Source organism: Peromyscus californicus, unplaced genomic scaffold (assembly GCF_007827085.1).
Source record: "Peromyscus californicus insignis strain IS unplaced genomic scaffold, ASM782708v3 Scaffold_12__1_contigs__length_115047231, whole genome shotgun sequence".
Taxonomy (NCBI): Eukaryota; Metazoa; Chordata; class Mammalia; order Rodentia; family Cricetidae; genus Peromyscus; species Peromyscus californicus.
In genome coordinates, this window is record NW_026294413.1 from 71,993,123 (window position 1) to 72,006,423 (window position 13,301).

Here is a 13,301-nt window from a genome sequence, read left to right on the forward strand (position 1 = left end):
TCCCTGGGGCTTAGGTAAGCTTGGTCCTCTTAGTCTTGATGTGGCCTACTTAACTACCATCTGTCCGTCCATCTGCTCACCCATTTGGACCTGAGTGCACCATTCTTCTTTCCATGTCAGACCTGGGCGATGGAAGGAAAAATCGGCAGTTTCAGAAAATCATGATCAGCTTCAGAATGAAAAACTAAAACTTGATTTATCCTGCTCCTTCCCTGGCAAGATGTAATGATAATCTTGGCTCACTGCTGTCTGCCTGCTAGAGAAGGAACTGAAGCCATCAGACACCAAGACACAAACCCCAGATGAGAAAGACCTCAGCTGTGAGGTTCATGGGAACAAGCAGAACATTCTCTTACCTGCATAATAGAGCGTAGTCTCGGTGTGCTCTCTGATTGAATGTTAATTATAGCATATGCTCTTTCTGTTTCTTGTTTATTGTTCAAGGTAATTACTGATTGAATGTTATTGTTCATGACTCATTCTGTTTGTCTGACAGCCTGTGTCTATGGTGATTGCTGATTGTATGTGTGTATATACGTATGTGCGTATGTGTGTGTGTGTGTGTGTGTGTGTGTGTGTGTGTGTGTGTGTGTGTACGTGTACAAGCATCCCTAAGACTACAACATAGAGAGCCGGGCGGTGGTGGCACACGCCTTTAATCCCAGAGCCAGGTGGATCTCTGTGAGTTCGAGGCCAGCCTGGGCTACCAAGTGAGTTCCAGGAGAGGCACAAAGCTACACAGAGAAACCCTGTCTCGAAAAACCAAAAAAAAAAAAAAAAAAAGACTACAACATAGAGGCTTTTTTTTCCCAGTCTATTCTTTTCTCTTTTTCTGTTGCTACTTCTCTCTTTCTTTTTAATAGTTTATCTTTATTTTATGTGCATTGGTGTTTTGCCTACATGTATGTCTACATGAGGGTGCCAGATCCCCTGGAACCGGAGTTATAGACAATTGTGAGCTGCCATGTGGGTGATGGAAATTGAACCCGGGTACTCTAGAAAAGCAACCTAAAAAAACACATTAGTTAAAATTATTTCAAGCCAGTCGTAGCTGAAATACAGATAATTAGCAGATAATGCTAATTATAAAACTGGCTTGAGATTAAGAAAAAGGTGTTCGGAAGATTTTTATTATTATTATTATTGTGTGTGTATGTATGTGTGTGCGTGCATGTGCATGCATCAACTAAATGCATAGGGAGGTCAGAGGAGATACTTATTCCATTAGTTCTCTCCCACCTTTACGTGTGTTCTAGGGGTCAAACTTGGGTCACCAGGCTTGCAAGGCAAGTTCATTTATCCACTGCAATATCTTACTATCCCTAAGACTTTTTTTTTTTTTTTTTTTTTTTTTAGCTAGGGTATCACACCATCTTAACTTAACCTGGAACATACAGAGTTGCCCAGGCTGGCCTTGAACTCTCATCCTCCTGCATTAGTCCTCCAAGTCTTAACATTATAGGCATGTGCCATTGTGTCTGGCTAAAGGAGACAGTTTAAAATCCAAGTAGAGCTGGGTATGGTAGTACATGCTGGAAACCAGGAGAAGCCAGAACAGAGGTTTTTTTTTTCTTTTCTGAGACAAGGTTTCTCTATGTAGCCCTGACTATCCTGGAACTCACTCTGTAGACCAGGCTGGCCTCAAACTCAGAGATCTGCCTGCCTCTGCCTCCCCAGTGCTGGGGTTAAGGGCACAAGTGTGCCATTACTGCCTGGATCTACAGAGGAGATTTTTAAATGTCCAACTCAAAATTCACCAGAATCTCTTTAAGGGCTCAAAAGAGCCTCCATCTATTGGCTTCTGCTCACCCCAGACCCACCCTTTGGTCTCTATGGTTGTTGTCTGGAGTGATGACCCAGGATCTGCTTTCAGGCCCTTTGACAGCTGTGGGGGTGGGGTGGGGTGTGAGAGGCTATAATCAGTGTGAGATCTCTCCTAGATGGCTTCTGGATAGGGAGAGAAAAAGAACGTAGCCATCATTTAATTTTTAGGTTTCAACAGTAGTGGGCCTGACTCTCTTGGCTGTAGGTAGGTGCTGCAGAGAGCCAAAGTCCTAAACCTTATATCTGAACAGCATTTTTCTTATCTGGAAGAAAATCATTAGTGATGAATAGTTATCCAAACAGCATCTCATATGGGTTTAAGCTTAATGTCTAGGGAGTGTGAGCCTGTTGAGGAAACATACTCACCATTTTTGTCTTCGATTATACTTTCCTGTGTGTTTAAGACTATTAGTCAGGGTCCTCTAGAGTAACAAAACTTATAGAATTAATCTTTCTATGTATAGAGAAAGGGGATTTATTAGAATTTTTTGCAGGCTGTGGTCCAGCTAATCCAACAATAGCTGCCTATGAATGGAAGGTCCAAGTAAACCAGTAGTTGTTCAATCCACTAGGCTGAATGTCTCAGCTGGCCTTCACTATACACTGAGGTCTTGACAAAGTAGGCTCTGATGCCAGTGAAGAAATGGACTTGCTAGCAAGGCAAAAGCAAGCAGACAAAGAGCAAAAACTTCTTTCTTCCATGTCCTTATACAGATTTCCAGTAGGCGGCATGGCCCAGATTTGAGGCGGGACTTCCCACCTCAAAAATCTAGATTAAAGGTGTGTCTTCCCACCCGAAAGATCTGGATTAAAGGTTCCCTCAAAAATCCAGATTAGAACTGGATCTTCCCACTTCAAATTAAGCAAAAATCCCCCTATAGATGTGCCTCATTTCTGGGTTTTAGTTAATTCCAGATGTAGTCAAGTTGACAACTAGGAACAGCCACCATGAAGACAATGCAGGCAGCTGAAATTTATAGCTATATATATATATATATATATATATATATATATCAGTAAATAGATATTTATACATTATGTATATAATATATACTATGTAGGCCAGTTTAGGATCTGGTCCTTTGGGGTCACTTGGGCTTGAGAGGAACTTCTGGTTCCTCTAAATCTTTCTTTCACTAGTTGTTCCATCTATGTGAGGACAAGCCAAAATCTTGCTTGACTGTGGCCTTGCTTGAAAGCGTGGAGGAAATTTTCCTTCTGTGTTGACCCTCCTGTTTGTAGACTGAACACTAGTTAGAGTTCATCAGGGGTGGTGTGGTGGTCCTCTATGTCCTCCATGAACAAGAGAAGAAGACTACCCACACTTACAGGACATTTTGAGAGATGCCCCACAGTCCTCTGGGACCCAGTTAACTTTGGAGGACAAGGGGAAAATATTCTTCTTTATTAATTCCATGAAACACATTAGTATAGGTCTCTAAGCATGTTTGTTGAACACTCAGGTCAGTTAACCAGTGTGGTACTTTTAACTACTGTGTGATATTTAGGTAAAGTTGCTGTAAAAATCAAACTCTTTCAAATAAACTTTGGTTAGACATACTCCTGTCTTAGTCAGGGTTTTGTTTTTTTGTTTTTTGTTTTTTTTCCAAAACAGGGTTTCTCCGTGAACTTTTGGTGCCTGTCCTGGATCTCGATCTATAGACCTATCGAGATATGGATATTGATATAATATACACAAAGTCTCATCTTTTACATTCCTCTATGTAACTTGCTCAGACCTTTGTAGATTGCTTAGCTTTGTTCCATTTCTTATTTACATTCTGGAAAGACATCCAGCCATCTTAATCTCTATCAGTAATCAGGAAGCCCAGCTCAGCAGATGTGACTGTAATTGAGAAGGTGGCAGCTCTTTGGCTTAGAGGATAACACTTTGCAACACCACCTTAACAAGAGAAAGCTGAGTCGGGCGGTGGTGGCGCACACCTTTAATCCCAGCACTCAGGAGGCAGAGGCAGGTGGATCTCTGTGAGTTCGAGGCCAATCTGGTCTACAGAGCGAGATCGAGGACAGACATAAAACAACACAAAGAAATCCTGTCTCAATTCCCCACCCCCCAAAAAAAGAGAGAAGAGAAAGCTGAATCCAGAATACATACATAGGATGATGTAATAAATTAATATCACCTAAGGGGGTTGGAGATTTAGCTCAGTGGTAGAGTGTTTGCCTAGCAAGCACAAGGCCCTGGGTTCGATTCTCAGCTCCAAAAAAAAAAAAAAAAATCACCTAAGTACATACTGTCAAGCTATGGGGCTTTTTAAGTTCTCTGGTAAATTTTATAGGGAACACAGACAGTTTTTTTTCTCTCTGTGTTTTATACAGTCCACAGAATGATCTGTAACTGTGATTTTTATTTTGAATGAGTGTAAGAAGTGGACAGAGAGAAGCAGCAACACACAGTACAACATCATCACACCAGTGTTCACAACACCCAGCAGAGCTCAGCTATGGATGGACACCCTGTTAAAACGATGACCCTGAAGTCAAAAGGCGCTGGATCCGCCCACCCTTTTCCCCTAGTTAAAACAAAATCAAGGGTACCCAGGGCTCCAGGGGGTAGAAACAGAAGCAGAGGACAAATGTGGAGCAAAGGAGTTTCAAGAAGGGAAATAATATTCATCTAGACAAAAACAGTCTTGGAAGTTCCAGGTAGAAAAAGAGAGCATTAAGACCCAGCAGAGCCCACATCTCCAGCCTCCCGTCAAGCAGGCGGATTTCTCTTTGTCTCCAGCTCTGGGAGCTGCCCTGGGTGGGTGAGGAGACAGCTTGTCCAGCATCTGTCATCCATTCTCTGGTCCAGCTGGGATTTCTGCTTTCCCAATTTTCCCTGGGCTGGTGTAAATTCGCCCAAGCTTTCCATGTCAGTGTTGTTATGGCATCGAAAACTGGGCGCTGACACCAAGATGTTGCAAGGTAAACATTTATTTCTGGCCAGGCCAAATTTTGAGACTCCCGTGGGAGGAGAATGAAGCAGCCGAAATTAAAGGCAGAGCAGCCTCTTTAGAGCAGGTGAACAAGCGATCGCCGAAGTGGAATTTTGCAGTTATTTTTATGATCCTGGGGAAGGCGCATGTTACAGGCTTATGGTCAGATAGTTATCAGAACGAAACGTCTTCCGGTCAGTCAGTTCTCAGAACATATCATGAAACAATGGAAACAATTTATGACATGAAAATCACAAGGTTACAGAGGAAGAACCAATCAAAAAGACAAGTTTGACCTTCAGCTTGGGACATGATTAGAGGCTGACATTTGCATTAAACTAGAAAAAGAAGAGCCCTTTGGTAGCTAGTGCTGGAGTCACGTGGTTGGGGGAACTCTTAAGTCCCCCTTACAATCCAGTAAATATGTCATGCAAAACAGCATGTCAAAATTAAAACAAAACAAAAAAGCTGCTGTGGAGGTCTGGTATTACCTCCTTAGTCTGATATAAAAAAGCATTGACCTTATCACTTGGTAATAGAGTCCATGTTGGAGTTCCCGTTGGATACAGAAGAAACTCAATTGATACCATTGATGTTATACAGGATTTACTAATCGATTTGCTTAGGCGACATTAAGTCACGCAAGTAGAATTCAGCTAAAGGAGCACTCACCCCACTCCATACCCTAAAGAAAAGTAGCATGCTAACTAGGCCTGTTAGAGACAAGGGAAATTTAGGATGATAGGACATAAATGTTCATTCACCAGGGTTGACCAGCCATTAGGCCCATCTCCAAAGACTTATCTCTAACAGGCAGGTCAGGCAGGGCAGTGTAGGTCACAACCATCATTAAGTCCTGGTCTGCCATTAAGTACCCTGTTCTCTTCTCAGGAAAATCATAATCCTGCCAGGTTTGCAAGACGACCCTGGCTAACAATTATTCGACAAACAAAACCCAACACTATTGTACTTACAATAATTCCGGCAATATATAATATCTTTGCTGTGTGAATCTCCAACCTACCTGAGAGGTCACAGCTGCCATCTCCTGTCTCTGTTTAAATTGTTTGGTGTGTAACCTGGGGCCGGGACCTGAAGAAGGCTTAAGGATGACAGTGTATGTAAAATCTATAAACTTAACGTGTATATAAACTAATGAAATCTTCTGTTGGGGGTCAATTCTTATTTGGGCCTAAGCCCCAGTTAGCTAAGCACTTGAGTACAGCTTTTCTTCTTTAATCTCTAAGTGTGCAGAGTGATTTCTCACTGGGGAGGCACATTACTTCTAGAACGTGATGAGTCTCCCATTTCCATGATCCCATTCGACATCCAGGAAAGTGAAAATCAAAAAGGGGAAAAAAAATGGGAGACTAGGTTTGGGATCTGTGATTAAATGCCTGTGGTGCAGGAAGTTGTAGGGGTGGGCCTGAGGGATCAGTGGGACTGGAAAGTTCTAGGGGTGTTGCCGTTCTGATCCATGCAATGTGGTTGCATTTACCAAGATGACAGTGAAGTCACATGACTGTCACCGTTCTGATGTCACTAACCAAGATGGAGGTCAAGTCATAGGGCTGTTGCCCTCTTGATGACATCACTTACTAATGGTGGCCAAGTCATACGACTGTTTCCATCTTGATGAGGTCATTAGCCAAGATGGCAGCAAAGCAACGTGGTTACTTTTTGCTTGTGGTGAGCTGAGCGCCATGACAAAATGAGCCCTTCCCCCATTGGCACACATGTCTCTGTGGGATCCATGCATCTCTGTAGAGGGCACGAGGTCTTTGTGCTTACAATAAGCATTAAGTGTTAAGATTCTCCACTCCTCCAGCTGCATGACTCCGCATGTGCAGTTCAGTAGCTAAGCAAGGGGTCTTACATATTACATCATCCACGTACTGAGTGATTGTGTAATGCATGCAGCGTGGTCACACAGTCTGCGCATGCCTGGCGTAGCTCCATAAGCCCACAGGCGCATGTGCAGGAGAATCCTTAAAAAGCGGGTCACAGACTTCTCTCTCTCCTCCCCCTTCTGCATGTGTCTTCCACAGGCCTGGTCACTCTCTTCTGTCCCCCCCCCCCCCCCCTCTAATAAAGCTCTGATACTGGGTTTTGTTGTGCCTCATGACCTTTCTTGCACCGTAACAGTGCTGCTTGTATAAAACCAACACTAAGGAAACCAGGACTGTTAAGCACGCAGGGTTGTCTCTTCAACAGAAGGGACATATACCTGTTCATGCCTGGAAAGCTGGGAAAGGATCTAGTTAATAGCCTGTTAATCTGTGCTATCCGGAGGGCCAGGCCACGCCTGAACCCCCAAGACTGTCATGTTTATTCCAGACTCTTCCTCCTAGACCTTTATCCTGAGCATTGTTTCTCAGTCAATAGAACCAATTCTTATGGAAAAGTGGAAAAGGTTACATATACGTTGCAAAAGTGTTTGGTTTTTTTTTTTTTTTTTTTTTTTGGCTTTTCAAGACAGAGTTTCTCTGTGTAGCTTTAGCTATCCTGGAGCTTGCTCTGCAGACCACCCTGGCCTCCAACTCAGAGATCCACCTGGCTCTGCCTCCCCAGTGCTGGGATGAAAGGCGTGTACTACTGCCACCCAGCTAGCAAAAGAGTTTTGATGTAGATGTGCATTAAGCATTATTGTGATGATTCACCAGGAAACTTTTTCCCAAAGTTGCACTTTACTTAAATATGTCTAAAATAAACTGCCCAGGTTTAGTCTCTTATTCCCCTAGGGTACTCTTGAACAGGGAGAAATGAGGAATTTGTAGATAGAAGTATAGAGGAGAGAGACAGAAAACACAGGATAGCCTTGGGAGGGCCTGGGTCCAAATCCACTAGTCCCTTCTGTCTCTACTAAAGGGCTTTTTATAGGAATGCCAAGGGGTGGAGCAAAAGACCTCCCCCTAGTACAGCAAGTGTAGACCATCCCAAACACCTGGTGACCATGCACGTGGTCAAGCCATCCCCTAATGCAGCCCTGCTGTGTAAAGCAAGCTCAGATCTCCCTAGGAAACTTTTGTGGGCTCCCATAAGTCTCCAGAAGTTTGAACCAACACCAAGTAAGTTGTGTTGAACTGGATTTCCTTCTTGCCTCATGTGTATCATTACTCTGCTGGCCCTGTTGCAGAGACATCTCACTGATTAAATGTGAATGGTAGCCCCCTTTTCTAAAAACAACCAACCAACCAAATACCTGAGTTGGTCTAATGTGGATACAGAAGACAATCCATGTAGCTTAGGCAGGTAGGCTACTGAAAAAAAAAGAAAAAAAATAGAAACAGAGGAAGAAATGGCATGGTCTCAATCCAAGAAAATGGAGTCCATATGCCTTACCACAAATTGTAACTGTGAACATTAAGCAATCTCATTTGGATCCCATTTTTACATCCCCTCAGCTTCAGAGTACAAGCTGTTGCTGGTGAAGGGAACCCACAAAATAACTGGAAGGAAAGGTATGCCCAATGCCCAGAGTTAACATGTGTTACATTTATTTATGCTGTGGAACATTTGTTTAATGATGCAAAGATGTGTTGCATTCCTTTATGTTGCATTTGTTTAACTCTGTGAGGCTGTGTTACTGGGCCTGTCTAAAACACCTGATGGTCTAATAAAGAGCTGAACAGCCAACAGCAAGGCAGGAGAAAGGATAGGTGGGGCTGGCAGGCAGAGAGAATCAAGAGAAGGAGAAATCTGGGAGGAGCAAGAAGAGAGATCAAGAAGAAAGAAAAGAAACGGTCAGCCACCCAGCCACCCAGCCAGCCACGGAGTAAGAGTGAAAAGTAAGATTATACAGAACAAAAGGAAAAAGCCCAGAGGCAAAAGGTAGATGCAATAATTTAAAGTCAAGAAAAGCTGGCAAGAAACAAGCTAAGCTAAGGCCGGGCATTTATAATTAAGAATAAGCCTCTGGGTGTGATTTATTTGGGAGCTGGGTGGCGGGCCCCCAAAAGGGTAAAAAACTAACAACAACCACCAGCAACAACAGATGCTGTTGTTCTGGGAGCACAGGAAACCACTGGGAAGGAGTGTCACCTTCGCTCCGTTTGTCACACCTGAACATGGCACAGGGAGAGTTCAGTCGGATCCTTGACCCTTGCTGTTGGCTGGTCTTTAAGGCTATTTGTTGTTGTTGTTTAGGATTTTTGTTTGTTTGTTTTGAGACAGACTTTCTCTGTGTAGCCCTGGCCATCCTGGAACTCACTCTGTAGCCCAGGCTGGCCTCAAACTCAGAGATCCTGCCTGCCTCTGCCTCCCAAGTGCTGGGATCAAAGGTGTGCAGTGTGCACCACCACTGACCCGGTAGTATTTAACGTTCTTAGAAACCAACTAGTTAAAAGTAGTTAATCATGTCAGCTGTGGTAAAACACACATTTTTGTCTCGGCACTCAGAGGAAGAGGCAGGCAGATTTCTGTGAGTTCCAGGCCAGCCTGGTCTACATAAGATCCACTCTCATACAAGCTAACACATGAATTAATCCTGGTTTAAAACATTATAAGCTTGTGTGGCACATTTAGCCCGTTAGAAAAGCAGCTGCCTGCGGTCTGTGCCAGTGTCAGATTTAATGACAGAAAATGGCGGTTCTCTCTTCCCTTAAACCTGGTCCAGAGTCCTCTGGGTTCTCTGACGGAACTGTGTAGAGAGGGAAAGAACGGACAATCTTATGCCCAGAGAGAGATGATAGGGAGTTAAACTTAGGTTTTCAATCTCCCTTTAGTTGAGGCAGGTAGAATGGGATGGAGGAGCATCTGGGCTGACCAAAGGAATCAGTTCTCCTGTCTAGAGGGCTCTGTCCCCTTAGAGCTCTTTGTACTTACACAGTTTCCCATCCTGGTTTCATAAAAGTTAACCTATCAGAGATTCGACTTCCCTTAATAAAATTTTCTTACACTTTTTTTTTTTTTTTTTTTTTTTTTTTTTTTTTTTTTTTTTGTTTTTCGAGACAGGGTTTCTCTGTGTAGCCCTGGCTGTCCTGTCCTGGAACTCACTCTGTAGCCCAGGCTGGCCTCGAACTCACAGAGATCCACCTGCCTCTGCCTCCTGAGTGCTGGGATTAAAGGCATGCGCCACCACCTCCCCTGTAATGGAGGCTGCTTGCACTCCAATTGTGGATGCTTTGTTTGACTCTGAATGATTCCCCCCCTGGGGCAGTGTTCTGTTAGGAACTCTTTAGCATTAGGCTTCTCAGAAGTCACCAAGGAAAACTAAGGTCCAGGACTCCACATTTACTTTGTGTTGGTGACATGTCTCATTCCTTCTCATCCAAGGTTACCGCCGCCTTGAGGACCAGCCTCCATCAGCACAGGGATCGATGGGGATCCACAGAATTGTCAAACTAAGACTTTTATTTGAGGGAGTAAAGAAAAAGACACACACACTCTTGATGGTTTCCTTCTGATTTTTTCTTTTCTTCTTCCTCCTCCTCTTCCTCCTCCTCTCCTTCCCTCCTTCTCCTCCTCCTCCTCCTTCTTCCTCTACATCTTTTCCTGGTGATTTCCTTTTCTCATTCTTGGTGTTTTCCTTCTAGCTCACTTTATTTTTTCCCTTACAGCTTATATACCCCAGCAAAATCTTTCAAGCAATATAAAAAGTACAATGTAGTTACATTCTACTTTTCAAGTGAATGATTACAATGAATACAAGTAAAAAAAATAGCATGTTTTCCATATACCTTACATGATTAAAACATTTTATGTGTTACAGGTGAAAAACAAGTTGTCGTAAGGACCCACATACATTCACAGCCAAGCAACTTGTAACAGATTAACAGACTGTGAGCAAGGTGTTTTTCTTAGCCAGTTCTTTTGCTGGCAGGCTATATTTCAAGGTTACAGAAAAAAAAGAATCATTTTATTTTTTATCTCAAAAGGTAATCTTATAAGAAAATTTTAAAAGAATCACAAATCTAAACTTTTATATATGAAAAAGAACCAGTCAGCTCTACTTTAAATCTTTAGGGTGCATACCCACTCATCATCAATAGTTTTTTTTTAATTTATTTATTTATTACACATACAGTGTTCTGCCTGCAGGTCAGAAGAGGGCTCCAGATCTCATTACAGGTGGTTATGAGCCACCATGTTATTGCTGGGAATTAAATTTAGGACCTCTGGAAGAACAGCCAGTGCTCTTAAATGTTACGCCATCTCTCCAGCTCCTCATCAGTAGTTTTTTATATCAGGAAGTTGAGGGCAGAAATGGGTACAAGGAATTAATCATCATCTTTGATCACCAACCAATCCTAGCATGAAAGGCACGTCAGCCAATAATAATTGGGCTGCTTTGTTTTTGATCCCTGACCTAATGAATCTATCACTCAGCTATGTGTCCTTGTGAACTTTTTAGATTGTCTTCTTGGGTTTTTCACCTCAAAGCTATTTGACAAAAACGTCTTTGTCTAACCTTAAGTCGTTTTCAAAGCTTTCTTTCAGCTATGATACACTCTAGAAACTGTGAACATATCTTCCAACATTAAGATTAAAATAATTTGAGCCAAACTGGCTCTTGGGACTCAGTTCTGTTTTCTTTAATCATTAGCCTAAGCCACAGTCTATACAGTTCTTCAATAGAAACTCATGGGTTCTAGCGGTGTGACACTTCCCTGTTTTATTTTTTATCCTCTGCAGCCTCTGCTTTATCAGAAGCAGGGACAACGTTTTGTTCTACATTTACCTATGTTAATTTTTCTTCTAAACTAACCTCTATCATAATTCCTAACTATATTAAAAACCCTCAATCATCAAAATCCTATTTAAACTAACACTATTATCATATAAAATCATTGCCTCAGTTAAACAGAACAGCTTATGGGGAAATCATCTTCATAATAATCCATAGGTAAAAATGCCCAGTAGAACGTGATATTTCCAAGAGATGATCACACTGCATGAAGAGCAGTGGGGATCTCCCCACACCCATTCATACCATGTCAGACACCAGAGAAAAATGGCATCAGCAAATATGCAAAGACACAGCAGTAGGAAGAGTAAAAAGTACAGAATAAGCAGGGTGGTGGTGGTGCACACCTTTAATCCCAGCACTCTGGAGGCAGAGGCAGGTGGATCTCTGAGTTCAAGTCCAGCTTGGTCTACAGGGTGAGTTCCATATCTAAAAAAAAAAAAAAAAAAGAACTTCCAGAGGTGTCACCATCCTGATTCAAGCTGTATTACAGAGCTATAGTAATGAAAACCAAATGGTATTGGCATTAAAACAGACACACTGCTCAATGGAATCAAATTGAAGACCCAGACATAAATCCACATACATATGGATACCCGATTTTTGGTAATGAAGCCAGAAAGACAGCATTTTCAACAAGTGGTGCTGGTCAGACTGGATGTCTGCATGTAGAAGAATGTGAATAGATACATACTTATCACCCTGCACAAAACTCAAGTACAAGTGGATCAAAGACCTCAACATAAAATCAGATATACTGAACCTGATAGAAGAGAAAGTGGGGAGTAGACTTGAACACATGGTACAAGAGACAACTTCCTCAACAGAACACCAATAGCACAGGCACTAAGATCAACAATTAATAAATGGGACCTCATGGAGTTGAAAAGCTTCTGTAAGGCAAAGGACACCATAATTCAGACAAAATGGCAGCCCACAGATTGGGAAAAGATTTTTATCAATTCCACATGTGATAGAGGACTAATATCCAAAATATATACAGAACTCAAGAAACTAGACATCAACAAACCAAATAATCCAATTAAAAAATGTGTCACAGATGTAAACAGAAAATTCTCTATAGAGGAAACTCAAGTGGCTGAGAAATAAAGAAATGTTCAACATCCTTAGCCATCAGGGCAATGCAAATCAAAACTACTTTGAGATTCCATCTTGCACCTGTCACAATGGCTAAGGTCAATAACACAACTGACAGCTCATGCTGGCAAGGGTGTGGAACAAGGGGAACACTCTTCCATTGCTGGAGGGAGTGCAAATTCTTACAGCCACTATGGAAATCAATATGACAGTTCCTCAGAATATTGGGAATCAATCCACTACTAAGATCCAGCTTGGGCATATACCACTCTTGGTATACCCAAAAGACACCCCATCTTACCATAAAGACATTTGCTTAGCCAAGTTCATTGTGGCTTTATTCATAATAGCCAGAAACTGGAAACAACCTATGTGGCAGGGTCCTGTGCTCTTGTTCCCTTTGGGGGAGGGGGCCAAGTAGGCACAGAGTCAATGACACAGACTCTGGGAGGATGTCAAAACAACAAGCTGTTTATTCAGGAAGAGGCAAGCCTTATATACCCTCCACCCCACTCTGGGAGAAGGTCTGATGAATATGCATCTGCTGTTGTGACATGGCTGCCTTTCATTGGTCCAGGTCATCTCCAGATCATGTCTTAGCTGCTGTTGCTAAGGCCCTTAGACAGACCCAGGTTGGCTCTCAGAAAGTATCTTATTACTGGTTTGGGCCGGCTGCCCCTCAGGCCTGTTAGTGATGAGTCATCCCACAAACCTAGATGTCCCTCAACAGAAGAATGGACAAAGAAACCATT

General features: G+C 42.6%; 1 non-coding gene across 1 annotated transcript; it reads left to right on the plus strand.

The window, feature by feature from the left end:
* Positions 1-3,977: 3,977 nt before the first annotated feature.
* Trnaa-agc (transfer RNA alanine (anticodon AGC)) lies at positions 3,978-4,050 on the plus strand. The gene has a single exon. It is a non-coding gene; the product is annotated as a tRNA-Ala (tRNA).
* The last annotated feature ends 9,251 nt before the right edge of the window (positions 4,051-13,301 follow it).